This window comes from Falco biarmicus, chromosome 7, assembly GCF_023638135.1.
Source record: "Falco biarmicus isolate bFalBia1 chromosome 7, bFalBia1.pri, whole genome shotgun sequence".
Taxonomy (NCBI): domain Eukaryota; kingdom Metazoa; phylum Chordata; class Aves; order Falconiformes; family Falconidae; genus Falco; species Falco biarmicus.
Window position 1 is genome coordinate 50,081,855 of NC_079294.1, and position 12,494 is coordinate 50,094,348.

General features: G+C 41.0%; 1 protein-coding gene across 4 annotated transcripts in view; it reads left to right on the forward strand.

Annotated features, from left to right (window-relative positions):
* SCAPER (S-phase cyclin A associated protein in the ER) overlaps positions 1-12,494 on the forward strand; it is a 165,956-nt gene that overhangs the window by 146,319 nt on the left and 7,143 nt on the right. The window lies entirely within an intron of this gene.

Sequence of the window (12,494 nt, forward strand, 5' to 3'; positions counted from 1 at the left end):
AAAAAGGTAGCTTCTGCAGCTCTGAGAGTCAAGTTTAGGCCCTCGGTTAAACAACCTCAGTGTGTTAGTACTTTTCATACATTAAAAGCGGTCTTTTATGGTGGTTCGCTTTGGTGGTATTGTCTCAAGAGATGTCATGATGTGCTTAACTTTTTATGTAGTTGCTAATGTTCCAAATTAATAGGTTTTTAACAGAGGAAGTGGTATTTTGGTCTGAGGTTTTTTGTTTAAGAAAACATTTTGAGAACCTGAAGTATTCCTCACCTAGGTACTTGCAAAATGTGGAGAAGATTTTTTATTTTTTTTTAGTAAAAGGAAGTATTTTTCCTTTTGCTACTAGGCAAAGCAGTACAGCTTGCTTGGAGTCATTATTTTCAGATACTATGAGTGTTGTGACTTCTAGTAAAGGTATGATGCCTTTCATCAAAAGGGAAGTGCTTTTTATTCATTCAGTTGTGGTTTATTTTTTTATTAGGTTACAGGCTTCCAGTATTTTTCCTTTGCTGTTGATCATCTCAGCATCCTACTAAAAATAAAAAATTGGTCTCACAGTGAAAGTCTTCAATTAGTAGGCTTGAAATCCTGGAAAGAACAGCATAATAAAAATAGATACACCAGACTTGAGGCATGAAAACAAATTTCCGTAGAGCCTAGTGGCTCTTTTTATTTAGAATTTGAACACACTTTAAAGGAATCAGTAACTGACATATTTCAAAGCAGATTCACATTATTCCTGCAGTCAAATGTACATTTGTTTTGAAATGTTTGTAGTTTACATAAGTCCTTTCCTCTTTAAATTTCTGTTCCTTATTACAAACCTTTGTATGTCTTCATTCCTTTCAACTCTCAGAAAAAAAAAAAGAAAAAAAAAAGAGTAAATAGTTGTTTGGAGTTTCCGGTATGCCTTTTGTGATACCCACATCAACAGATAAATATACAAAATGGCATACTGGAATAAAGAAAAAAGGGCATTATATTGTTCAAAAAAGTTGCAGTTTCCCAGTTTGGAGAATAGATAGATTTCTAAAAAGGAAATTTTACAGCCTGTCAACCTCAACATTGACCTTCTGTAGTAGTACTGTGATTTAAGTAAGTGAATTATTACCACTATGCAGTCAAAATAATAAAAGGGCAATTTCCTAAATATTTCACATTCATAGAAGAAAATCTTCCAAGAGCATCATATGCCAATCATTTAATGTAATACAGGTTTGTCTGGGTTTATTACATTATCTGCAGAAGCCTTTATATTTAGTTGAATGGCAGATTAAAGGAAGGTTCTTTCCCAGCTTCAGGCTCTTACTTCATTGCAGTTCCCAGGAGCCCCAGACCAGAGTGGGGCCTGACGGTGGGTGCTGCACGCGCAGCGACAGTGGCTGGGGTCCCAGCTGGTGTTTTCACCGTGGCTGGCTTTTGGTCCAGGCCCAAGTGATTCTGTCGAGGAGCAGTGAGGACAATGGATTCCTAAGGAACACATTCCTCAGTGTTTTGTTAGCGCTTACTCTGTTTATTTTAAAAAGACTACAGTTTTTCTGACTCTGCCCACATACAATATATTAGTAATATTCCTTTCCTTTTTTCATATTTTAACATTCATAAAGGTTTTTCAGGGCAGCTGCTGTCACTGAAGAAATAAATCAGTTATGAACTGAAAATTTCAAAAACCAAAGAGTGTTTCTTTAATATTTTAAACTCTTTAACATCCTTAGTCAAACCTAAACTGCGCTGTCTGTTCTCTGTTGGCACGTGAACTTCTGCTTGCTAGAGTTCAGCCGCCTGCCTTTCACGAGATGGCATCCTGTAACCATGCCACGGCAGAGCTTGGCTTCATTAGGCATCTGCTTTGCATGAAGTATGATCAAGGAAACGGAATCTCTTTTTTTGGCCACCATTTAATCTACTAACAAGCCAAAACAGGTCCCATGATACTAAGGATAGACATGTAAAACTAAACTGCATAATAAAAATAATGTCCAATCTTTCAATGAGCCAACCATACTATATCAGACTATAGGATTACAGTTTCTAATTAAAATGTTCCTGTTACTTAAAAATATCCTTCTATTTCATTACATTTTTATTTCCTTTCATTGTTTGATTTAATTATTATAATGAATATAATTAGCATGTGCTGTCAACTTGCTTCATTTGCATATTATATTGGATAATTGAATGTGGTCCTGTAATTAAATTAACGTGAATGACGGACGAGTTGGCTTCTTTCACATTGCAGTATTGGGAATAAAAATCTTTCCGTAGTCATTGCAGTTAGTGAATATTTTTCATATGAAAAGTCATCACAGATCAGATCCTCAGACTCAGCCTGACCGGCTCCAAAAGAAGTTGCATTGTTTGTTTGTATTGCTGTGTATTTATTTAAATAAAAATAGCTTTTGTTCTTTCAGCCTTTGACACAGACTGTATTTAGAGTGTTCTGGAAAAATCTCACTAACTTTTGGGATTTGTAGGATATGGAACTGTATACTTCTAAACTCTTGAACTTCTAAACATGTTATCACTAGCTTGCAAACCAAAATCTCTGTGAAATAGCTAGGGAAAAGCGTATGCAACTTCTAAAAACTTAATTACGAACTTAGGGTTTGTAGATAGAAGCAAAAACTTCTCTTAGAATAACCAATACAATTGGAAAAATTTGGATACACAAACCACATTGTCCTTGAAGAAGGGTTTTCATCCCTGGAAGTTTGTCTTCCAGTTGCCAAAGTCTAAATTCTCTGTCCTAGACACTTGTGTCCATAAGCATGAGACATTATTCTTACTGCACACTTACAAATAATTGAAATGTTGATCTCTAATAATCCATATGTTGAAAATAGAAGCATACAGAATTAGATTTGATAGTGTTATTCACATACTAGAAATTTATCCTTGCTATATAAATGAGGAAAAATTACCACAAGGCATGTTTTGGGCATAGTAGGTAGCTCCAGTCAAAGGAATGAGCAACAGTAAGATTACAGGATATTCTGGGAGAGGGATTTCTCCTATCTTAAAAATGGAAGATGTCACATAGCAGTATCACAGGTATAAATACAATGTTGAAAGAAATTAAAACATTGTATGGTAGGCACAGTCCTGAAAGGATTGTGAAAGTTAGAACTCATTCCCAGCACAAAGCAGGCATGGTAGATAGTCCCCAAGAAAGGCTTCACCCTGAGATTGTCTTTTCCCTTTTTTGTTAAATGATTGGTTTATAGTTAGATTTTCTTACTTTTTAGCTTTTTGTTTTCCCATGTGGCAAAGTCTTACTTCTGTCACAAAATAGCAGTACATTTCATTATTATGCAGTAAGTATATATCACATATATTTGTCTTATCTATGTATGTGACACATATAATAATGATGGTTACATGTACCGCTAGGTTGTAAGGGACACTTAGGAAGTGGCTTTAGATTAAAAGTTCCCTTCTGTAGGGAAATTCCTTTGTGCTTTTGACAGTGTATACTGGAGTTTCAGTATGTGGCTAGTTTCCGCTGGTGTGAAAGTGAAGAAAAATCCCCACCTTTTAAAATGGAAAAATTCTGAAAATTAGAAGTTGACAGGAAAACTTGGTAGAGCAGTTATAAAAATAGATGTAGAGTTTCCATATGGGTTGTTTACTAGAGGCCATCATTCACCTTTCATTATTTATGTTGCTTTTGGGGCTGTGGAGTGACTGGAACAATTTTGATCTGGTAGGTGGGGTTTTTGGAAATGCAGCACAAGTAAAGATGCAGGAATTGGTAGTTACTGTGTAGTTAATGTCCATATTTCTAAGTAAGTAGTATCTGAAATTACTTAATTCTGATTTTGTTAGTTTCTTTTCAGAGGAGGGATTTTTAGGAGTGATGGATTTAATGTTGAGGTTGTGGGTTTATTTCTTCAAATCTTAAAAACTATCACCAAAAACCACTAGTCTTTTAAAGCTTTATAGGTTTGAACAAAAAAATATGCCTGGTAAATTTTGTGGAAGAGCTGATTTCAGCGAGTGATCCATGTGAAGTTGTAGTCCTGACTGCCATTCGGGAGCATCGCAGTGTGCGAACAAAAAAATCCCCATAGGATTAAACTCACCCAGTTAAAACGGAGTACATTAAAGCAGACCTGTAACAAATGCTTTTCCTCGATGACCCGTGCGTACCCGGAGCACATGAAGTCACCGAAGGGACGGGTGTCCCACCGGTGGTGGCACCGTGGGGCAGGCAGGGGGCACCTCTTGCTGCCGGGGCGGGCACCGGTGCCCCGGGCTGCCAGGGGAGCTGGGTCTGGCTTAAGAATGATCGATGGCAACACACATAAAACGCAGCAGAAGCGTGTAGGCCTGCACGTGTCATGCATCACATCTTAATTGTATTTCTAACATTCCCAAATGCATCCCCTAATTATTTTTTTTCTTAAATAATAGGGTGTGGGGAATAGAATTTAATATGAGCGAAGGCTTGATGCCCAGTGGAGTGTTCAGTTTCAGGTCGTGGTGGCTGGGAGATTCCTGTCGGGGGGGAAGGGGCGCGTGTGGGAATTATACGAGAAGTGAAGCCCTTGGGTGTCCCTTAAAACCGAGAACACGGACGAATAAACCTGGCGCCCAGTGCCACGGAAGCCAGCGCTTCCAGCACCCTCAGAACGCGGCGCAGCTCGGGCTAGGGCCCGGCGGGCGAGCGGCGGGCAGGCGGCCCCGGAGCGCCGGCCGCGGCCTGTGCCCGGGCGGGAGGGGCGGAGCGGCCCGCTGGGCCCCGCGGAGGCCCGGCCACCCGGGGGGCGCTCAGCACCGCCCCGCTAAGGGGCCGCCCCCGCCCCGCTAACGGGCTGGCACCGCCGGGAGCACACGGCGGCGGCGGGGCCCGGGGAGCTGCTGCCGCCCGCGGGGCCCCCGCCCGGCCCCGCCCGTGGGCCGCGCCTGCTGCCCGGCCGCGCCCCGCTGCTGCGGGCGCTGGGGGGGGTGCGCGGGGGGTGGGCTGGCCGCCCGGGGGGGCCGCTGGGCTGCGGGAGGCCGGGGCGGTGCGGGGCCCGTGCGGGGGCAGGGCGCAGGGAAGCCCGGCACGGGAGCGCTGCGGGCACGTCGGCCGCCCCCCGCACAGGGCAGCGCGGCTCCCCTCGGGGCGGCCCGGCTCCCTGCTCTGCCTGGAGCTCGGCCTCGGCCGGCCCTGCAGCGCGTCCCGCGGCTCGGCGTCCGCAGCCCTCAGGCGCGGTCAGACACTCACACCCGGCAATTCACCTGGGGGCCAGAAGGGAAAAGGATCTAGTGAGCAGATGCAAAGGCTGTGCAGCTGGCCTAGGGTAGGGCTGGGGAGAGTGGCAAGAAGAGCTTGCTTTCCAAGAGGGAAAATCCTCAGGCACAAAAAGATTTTACGTGGTTTAGACTGTAGTATCGTAATTTTTCACACCTTCCAGGATTTTGACCCATACTCGCTGTGTTGCCGTGGAGGATGGCAGAAGCCTCTGCCAGTAGTTGGCTGATTCTGTCGACTAAGACCCTGTTTCTTTTCTAGCCTTTAAATCAAGAATTCTTCGTGCACATCAGGTGTTTCATCTGTGTAAGTACGCAGAGAGCTGTGCCCAGGGCAGCAGCTTAAATTCGCAGGTAGAGTGTTACCAAAGCTGAAGATGTTATCTCAGTGTGAAGGTGAATCTTCAAACGCAGAGCAGGGCTGCAGGGGCTGATCCTAATCGTGTCAGTGTTGAGAATAACGCCTCAGGATCTGAGACGTGGCATGATGGGGGGTTTATTTGAGTTTGCAGAATACATGATTCCTTCATATGATTGATGTATAATAATATTCTCTGATGAAAAATTATTAGGCCAACACTTAAACATGTAAATGTCCTGTTAACGTTATTTTGGAAGCTGTGAAGCTTACCATTTTCTAGAAAGCGATGATACCCAGCAATTTAACAAGGTACATAAGTGTATGATTAAGCATGAGAGCAACCTCATGTTTAAACATTTATTTTTTATGTTAATATGTTAAATGTTGAAATGCTATCATTTTTAAAGTTAGGCTTTTCCTTAATACCTTTTCTAGTTTGGGCATTAGATTACTGTTTTATCCTGTAGCCTGGGCATGCGTTAAATTCACAAGTAGCCTCAATCCATATTAGAATTGTTTCCATTCTCCTTTCATCACAGTCTAATGCAGCTTATCTTTTACAGTATCTGTTTAATATTACTTATTTATTGCTGACTTTATATATATGTACTTCATTTGTTATCTTGTAACTAAGGTGACTTGTTAGTTGTCTTGTTATCTTGTAACTTGGGTGACATTTTTTCCAAGAGCTTTGTACACAGAACTTCTTTATCTGGATTTCCTTTCGACTTTCGACACATTTTTTACATCTTCACTGCATCACTGTGTTTGTATTTGTCACTGTCCTATCCTCAGTGCTTAAATGGCTTAGGATGATTACACAGAAAGTGCACAGGTAATTTTTTCTTTGTTATGTATACACAGAACACAACTGAATCTGCGTGCTTAAACCATAGACTAGCTCTAAAAGGACAATGCTCATAATGTGGTTTATAGGAAGACTAACTTTTTCTGAACTCTGTTATCTAAAAGCTTCCATGTGATGTTAAAAAAATAAACACTGGAATTTTTCAAATAGGCAAAATTCTTATTTTGAAATTTGAATGTCGCATTCTGGAGCACTGTTTTTGCATGGAAATGGTGCTCTGATTCCTGATAAATCTAAGTAGGAATTTAGAACATTCCTTGCACAGAGCCTTGCCAATAGTGGAGTTTGCAAAATGGAAAGAAAAGAGCTTGACCTTAAAACAGAAGAGCGTAAGTGGTGACATATTCTGCTGATTAAATACTAGCGGTATGAGATCTGTTTATATAGAAGCAAAGAAATAATGCAGATCTAACTTTGAAGAGAAACTCTGGACTACTAATATAAAGACTTATTTCTTTTTCAAAGTTATAAATAACCTGACATCAAACAAAAGGATTCAGCTGTTTGATGGAATACTGTAGTTCCAGAGATTAGATGAAGAGTTCCTGTTCAATGAAGTTATTATTCGTTTGTACAGATTAGAATTGGCATTTATATAAATGATAAATAGAAAAGAAACATTAATAGTTCCCATACCGACAGTACAGTTTTAAGATCCAAATGTTTATAATGGCCACGTTCAAGTTTGGACCCCTAGGTCATACAAGATACTACAAGAGGCAAGGACTGCCCCTTAGAGAACCATTAGCTTTTTAGTCTGACTTATTCTAAGAAAATTGCATCTGAACATGAAATACATTATAGCAGAAGAGCACAGTCAAGTAGGAGAGTACATTTTAATGCTTCATTTTGTAAAAATAAGAGGAAATTCTATTGAGAAGGTTGTTTTTCTAGGAAGTTAATTCAGCTCACAGTGAGAATCACTGATATTTGTTTCTAAGTACCTATGGAATACATTTCATTTGCAGTTTTTTCTCTCTATGAGGTGAGGAAGGTTTCACTTCAGGAAGTTTTAAACTTTGCAAAGTTAATATTTAAGTGCATTTTCCTGTATCCATTTTACCTTAATGTCATTTTGTCTCACTTCTGATTGATAAAAGAGCTACAACTTCTCCTGCTTGGTCAGAACTACTGAAAACCACCAGCCTGACTGTGGAGTGCTAAGAATGCGACATTGTTTATCAGGGTTAGTCAGGCAAGAGTGGAGCACTGAAACAACTTCTGAGGTTTTGTTCAGATCTTGATGTTTGGCCTTTTCATGGCTACAGATTTCAGTTCTCTCCTTGGCAATCTTCCTCCTTTCTCTGCTATCTTAAAGCAGCAAGAAGTGATTTTTCTTTTCTTCTGTGGATGAACGAAACTGGTAGGCTACAGAAAGCACCTCAAAGTGACATTATCTGCCTGCTGCAGTGTTGCCAAGCCAGCATCCCTCTGCTGCTGGGGAGGCCTGGCAGAGCATGTGCGGTTCCAGGTGGTCAGATGGTAGCAGAGAGTTGCTGGACATGGTTTCTGCCTCCTTAGTTGGACGTCCCCCTACCTCTGCTGGTCTCATTTATGGTGGCTGTGCCTTCCCTAGCAGTGCCGTTGATGCCAGCGATGCATTTGCTCCGAAAGTTTCTGCATTTTTACATTGCATATTATGGCAGCATAAACCATGACATAATGTTAAGATACAGCAAAAGGAATAGAAACAATAAACAAACAATATGACCAAGTTAACATCTAAAGACATTCATGTTTTTAAATCTTCCAATGTTTTTGTGTAGTTGATTTCTGGAAGGCAGTGTGAGCCGGCAGGCAGAGTAACCACATAGCTGCTGGGGGGGATGCGGGACAGTTTTCAGGCTGCAGTGAGCTTTTCTGATATTTGTCATGTGGAAGGCGCACCTGGACACCTTTGTGTACAAAAGTGTTACTGGTGACTTCAGCGAAGTGTCAGCTTAACAAAAAGGAAGCTTTTGCAAAATCATTGCCTTAATGGTAATGGGAAATTTGTGACAGAGGAAATCGTGGGACCACACAACAGAATGAAAAAAGAACTCAGATAGGTTACAGCATCTGCTGGGAAAAGTACGGTGTTTCTATATGGCAACATTTAAATCATGTCTTCCAGTTATGTTTGCAAAAAGTCTTCAGCAAGTCTTCCGAAAATGAAACAAAAGCAGTGCAAGTACGCGCCCACATTCCTGAGAGAGCCTGGGGCTGGGGGCTCTTGTGTATATGCTGTAGGTCTTCCAGGGGCCAGCACCGGCCGTGTCCCCCCAGCCCTGGATTTAAAGGACCCTGGAACAATGGATTGTCGTTGGCAGCATTGACTGCCGTGCCAAAATGGATGGGGTGAATGTCTTGTAGCAAATGCACCATCCTCTTCAGCAACTTCCTTTAACTTCCTAGGGAAGCTGCTTTGATGAGTTAAGATCTTACCCTGCTGTGGGCTGAAACTTGGCCTTGATAACCTGACCAGTGTAACTATATGGAGGAGAACAGCTTCTTGCTAGGCTTAAACCCACTCATTTTCAACCTGGAATACTCTGATGAGTTGGTTTTTTAAAATTACTATTTTGTGGCGGTGCTGGGAAGTAACCTTTGAGGAAATTATTGAACAGAATGGTAAATATTATTATAATTTTAGACACGTGATGGATGTCTTGTACCTTTCTAAATCTTCAGGTAATCTTCAGTAAATGGTATTATAATTGATTCATAGTATTATTCTTTGGTCTCGCTTAGTTTAGTTCACTGAGAACCTGGCTTTCTGAATCAGTTGAATACTTCTCAGTTCTTTCTTTTGCCTTTGCACAGACAAAAAACTTGCTGGTGGCTTTCTGTTCTTCCTGACCAGAAAATTAATTAGCCTCTTTGAAAGATAATTGCAGTGTTTTTGTGGTATATATGGACAGAAATAACTGATGTGAATGATGCCTTTCCAGAGCTGCAAGTGTCCAAGTGAAGCAAAACCTAAATCCATCAGTAGAACGAGACTAAATATTGCTCTAAAAATCAGCACTTCCACTCTGCAGTAATCCTGGACTAACTTTTTGTAGTACACAGGGAATGAAAAAGTTCTTGGTCTGGGACGGAACCATTTGGGGGTTTTTTGTTACTTGTCGCAAAATAGCTGACAATTTTTAACATACACACATGGAACCAGTGGAAGAAAATCTGTGATCATAATCTTTAAATCTCTGGAAGGTTACAGGCAAAGTTTTAAATTCAATCACAGCTTGGAAACAGAAATCTAGATTGTCACCAAAAAATTGCTGCTCTGTAGTTTAAAAAATGTAAATCTTCACAAGGCAGTTTGATTGAACTACTAGTTCTTGAAAACTTAATAGCATCCATCTACATTACATGTCAAATTAGGACATATGAATATATGAATTACATGAATATATGAATTAGCAGTTTGGCTAATATTTTTTCAATATTTTACATACAGTCATTCTTCAGCTTTCTAGCTGACGTTTTGTTTTCCTAAAGAAAATCCTGTTCATTACTTACAAGATGCTTATAAACTCAGTTACCTGATGATGAAGATTTAGTTTCAAAGACCAGAGATTCTTATTTTAATTTTCTTGTAAAACTAACCATTGACTTGGTAAGATTTTACTTTTGATTTGACATGCAACTGCTGTTACATTCTGTGTCATTGCTGTATCATTCAGAAGGTCTGGATTCTTTTAGTTAGGAAGAGTTGTTTACTCTGCTTTGACAAAAATTCATGCGTACACATGTAAAAGTAATTGTAGTTTTCATTCATAATAAAAGGAATATAGAGGAGGATTAAATGAAAGAAAAATACTTGTATATACAGCCAGTAAGTGGAATTAGGAAGTGTTCACCAGAACATCTTGCCCTTGCTGGCTCTCATGCAGAGGTTGCTGCTGTATGCCTGGGGTTATCGCCCTGTCCTTGTGAGCAAGGTGGGGAGTCATGCTTTTATGATTCTTGTTCTTGCAGGATCATGAGAAGGTTATTTTTGGGCCCTTGGACCTTCACAGAAAAATCAAGTGTCCTGCAGCATTCCCTTTGATACCCAGAAGATCATACCCAAGTTATTTGGGTCCATATGGTTTATTAGTTCCTCAGTAAAGGCCTTCAGTCCTGGGGGCATCTCCTTCGCAAGGTGCCAGGAAGCAGTGGCAGGAGAGGAAGGCTGCTGGAGCTGGCCTGTTGGGACTGTGAGGGAAGAACTGCAGGATCAACGATGGGATTATCCTTCCAGCAGTCAGTCACCTCGGGTCTGTAACCAAACACCGTACCTGAGAGAGAGGGGAAGCCTTATCTCCCAGCAAAATTATGAGTTCCCCTCACAACCTTATTAATGTTCCATACCGCAAGGAGCTTTTAGGTTTTTGATTGATTGTCCTTTTTTATTGCCCAAGTGCTGTGTGGCATATTGCTGGCTTTTGTCATTGTAGTCAGTTTTGAAAGGCTGAGTTTTATACTGCTTCAGACTTCCACAGCTCAAAGAATTGCAGCAATCGGCCAAGCAATATGCTATACAGTGAGTGTTGGCCCGAGGAAATTTGAGGAAAAAATGAATTCTGTCTAGATACTTTAGCAGTCGTGAGTCATGCTTTACTAAGTGATCATCTTCAGAAATACCAAGACAGTGGGATCGGGATGGTTATTGCACTTGTGAGTGCAGAGTGCACTTCCCAAAGAGTCACACGGGAGCATGGATTGCCTGCTAGGGCAGAAGAGACTGCCTGACCCTCTGGCTGTTGGAGATTAAGCACATTAGTGGAACCTGCAGAAGGCTATAAACTGGTGGGAGTGACAGAAGATAACTGATGGGCAACCTTGAAAGGTGTTGCTGAGTAAAAAAGTTCCCACAGGTCATCACATCAGTCATTGTTCCGGACAGTCAGCTAGTGTGGCTGCACTAGGCACAGCATGCGTGCTATAGGAAAGCTGGAAATTCACAGAGACCTAGCAGGGAAAAATGTTTTCTTAAAGGTGACTTTAGTAGAGGTTAAAAATAAGCAAAATCGGGTATTATGGTGGCGTATATTGTGCAGCCTTGCCACGTCAGCTTACACGGTGTAGAGGTTGCTTCAGTCCAGCACAGTAAAGCATTTTAAGATGCTCTAGCCTCTCATTTTCAGCAGGCTTTGACACTGAGAGCAGACGGTGCTGTTGGCCAGTGTTTTCTGGCATGCTACTCAGTTCCATCCCCACGCTCTGTAACACGGACTCCACCTCAGAAACGTATCAAGGTCTTGAGTTTGGCTGGGAGCATGAAGAGAAACTTCATTAATTCACCATGAAACAGCATTTCAGAAATGTATTTGCTGTGTCTCTTCGCTGTGCATAGTTTGGGTCTTCAGGGGGTTATTCTAATGTTTACTGTGTTGGGCCAAAAATAAGCTAAGCTAAGCAGGTGCACCTTGTTTGCAATTTATTTAAGCTAAGCACAGGCAGATCCAGTAAAGCTGTATGAATATCTATAAGTTTTAAGAATGAGCAAAATTTTTAAAATTAAATACAGAAAACAAAAGTTGACTGCTCTGGATTAAAAAAAAAATGTAGTTTGTACTAATTTGATAGGTCTGAATTCAGAAAAAGAAAACTGCAAGCAAATATTAATGGAACCTAGGCAAATATCTGAAGTTAAGCAGGTGCTTAAATGCTTGGCTGTACAGAAATACAGTGATTTAATTAGGATCTTGTTATGTTTGACAGGCATATCTGACTTTCAGGCTAGAGAGAGAGCAACAAGAAAAGCTAAATCTAGGTAAATATACCTGGATTCCAGTATGTGGCAGGAGGAAAAGCAAGCTTTCTGTGCTGGATTTCAGTAAGGAGTTTGTACCTTGTATTAGAGCATTTTGTAAGATGAGTATTCCAGGCCTGCAAAAGTCCCTGGGATCATTAAGCCAAGTGACTGTTTTTTGTGTTGGTTTTTTTTTTAAAAAAAAAAAAAAAAAAAAAAGTCAAGATAAGTCTTCCACCATAAAGAAATCATAGGAAAGTTTTAGTTTTTCTTTGTTGATCATCTGCTAAGTCAAGTGCTGGACTTCACTTTCTCCA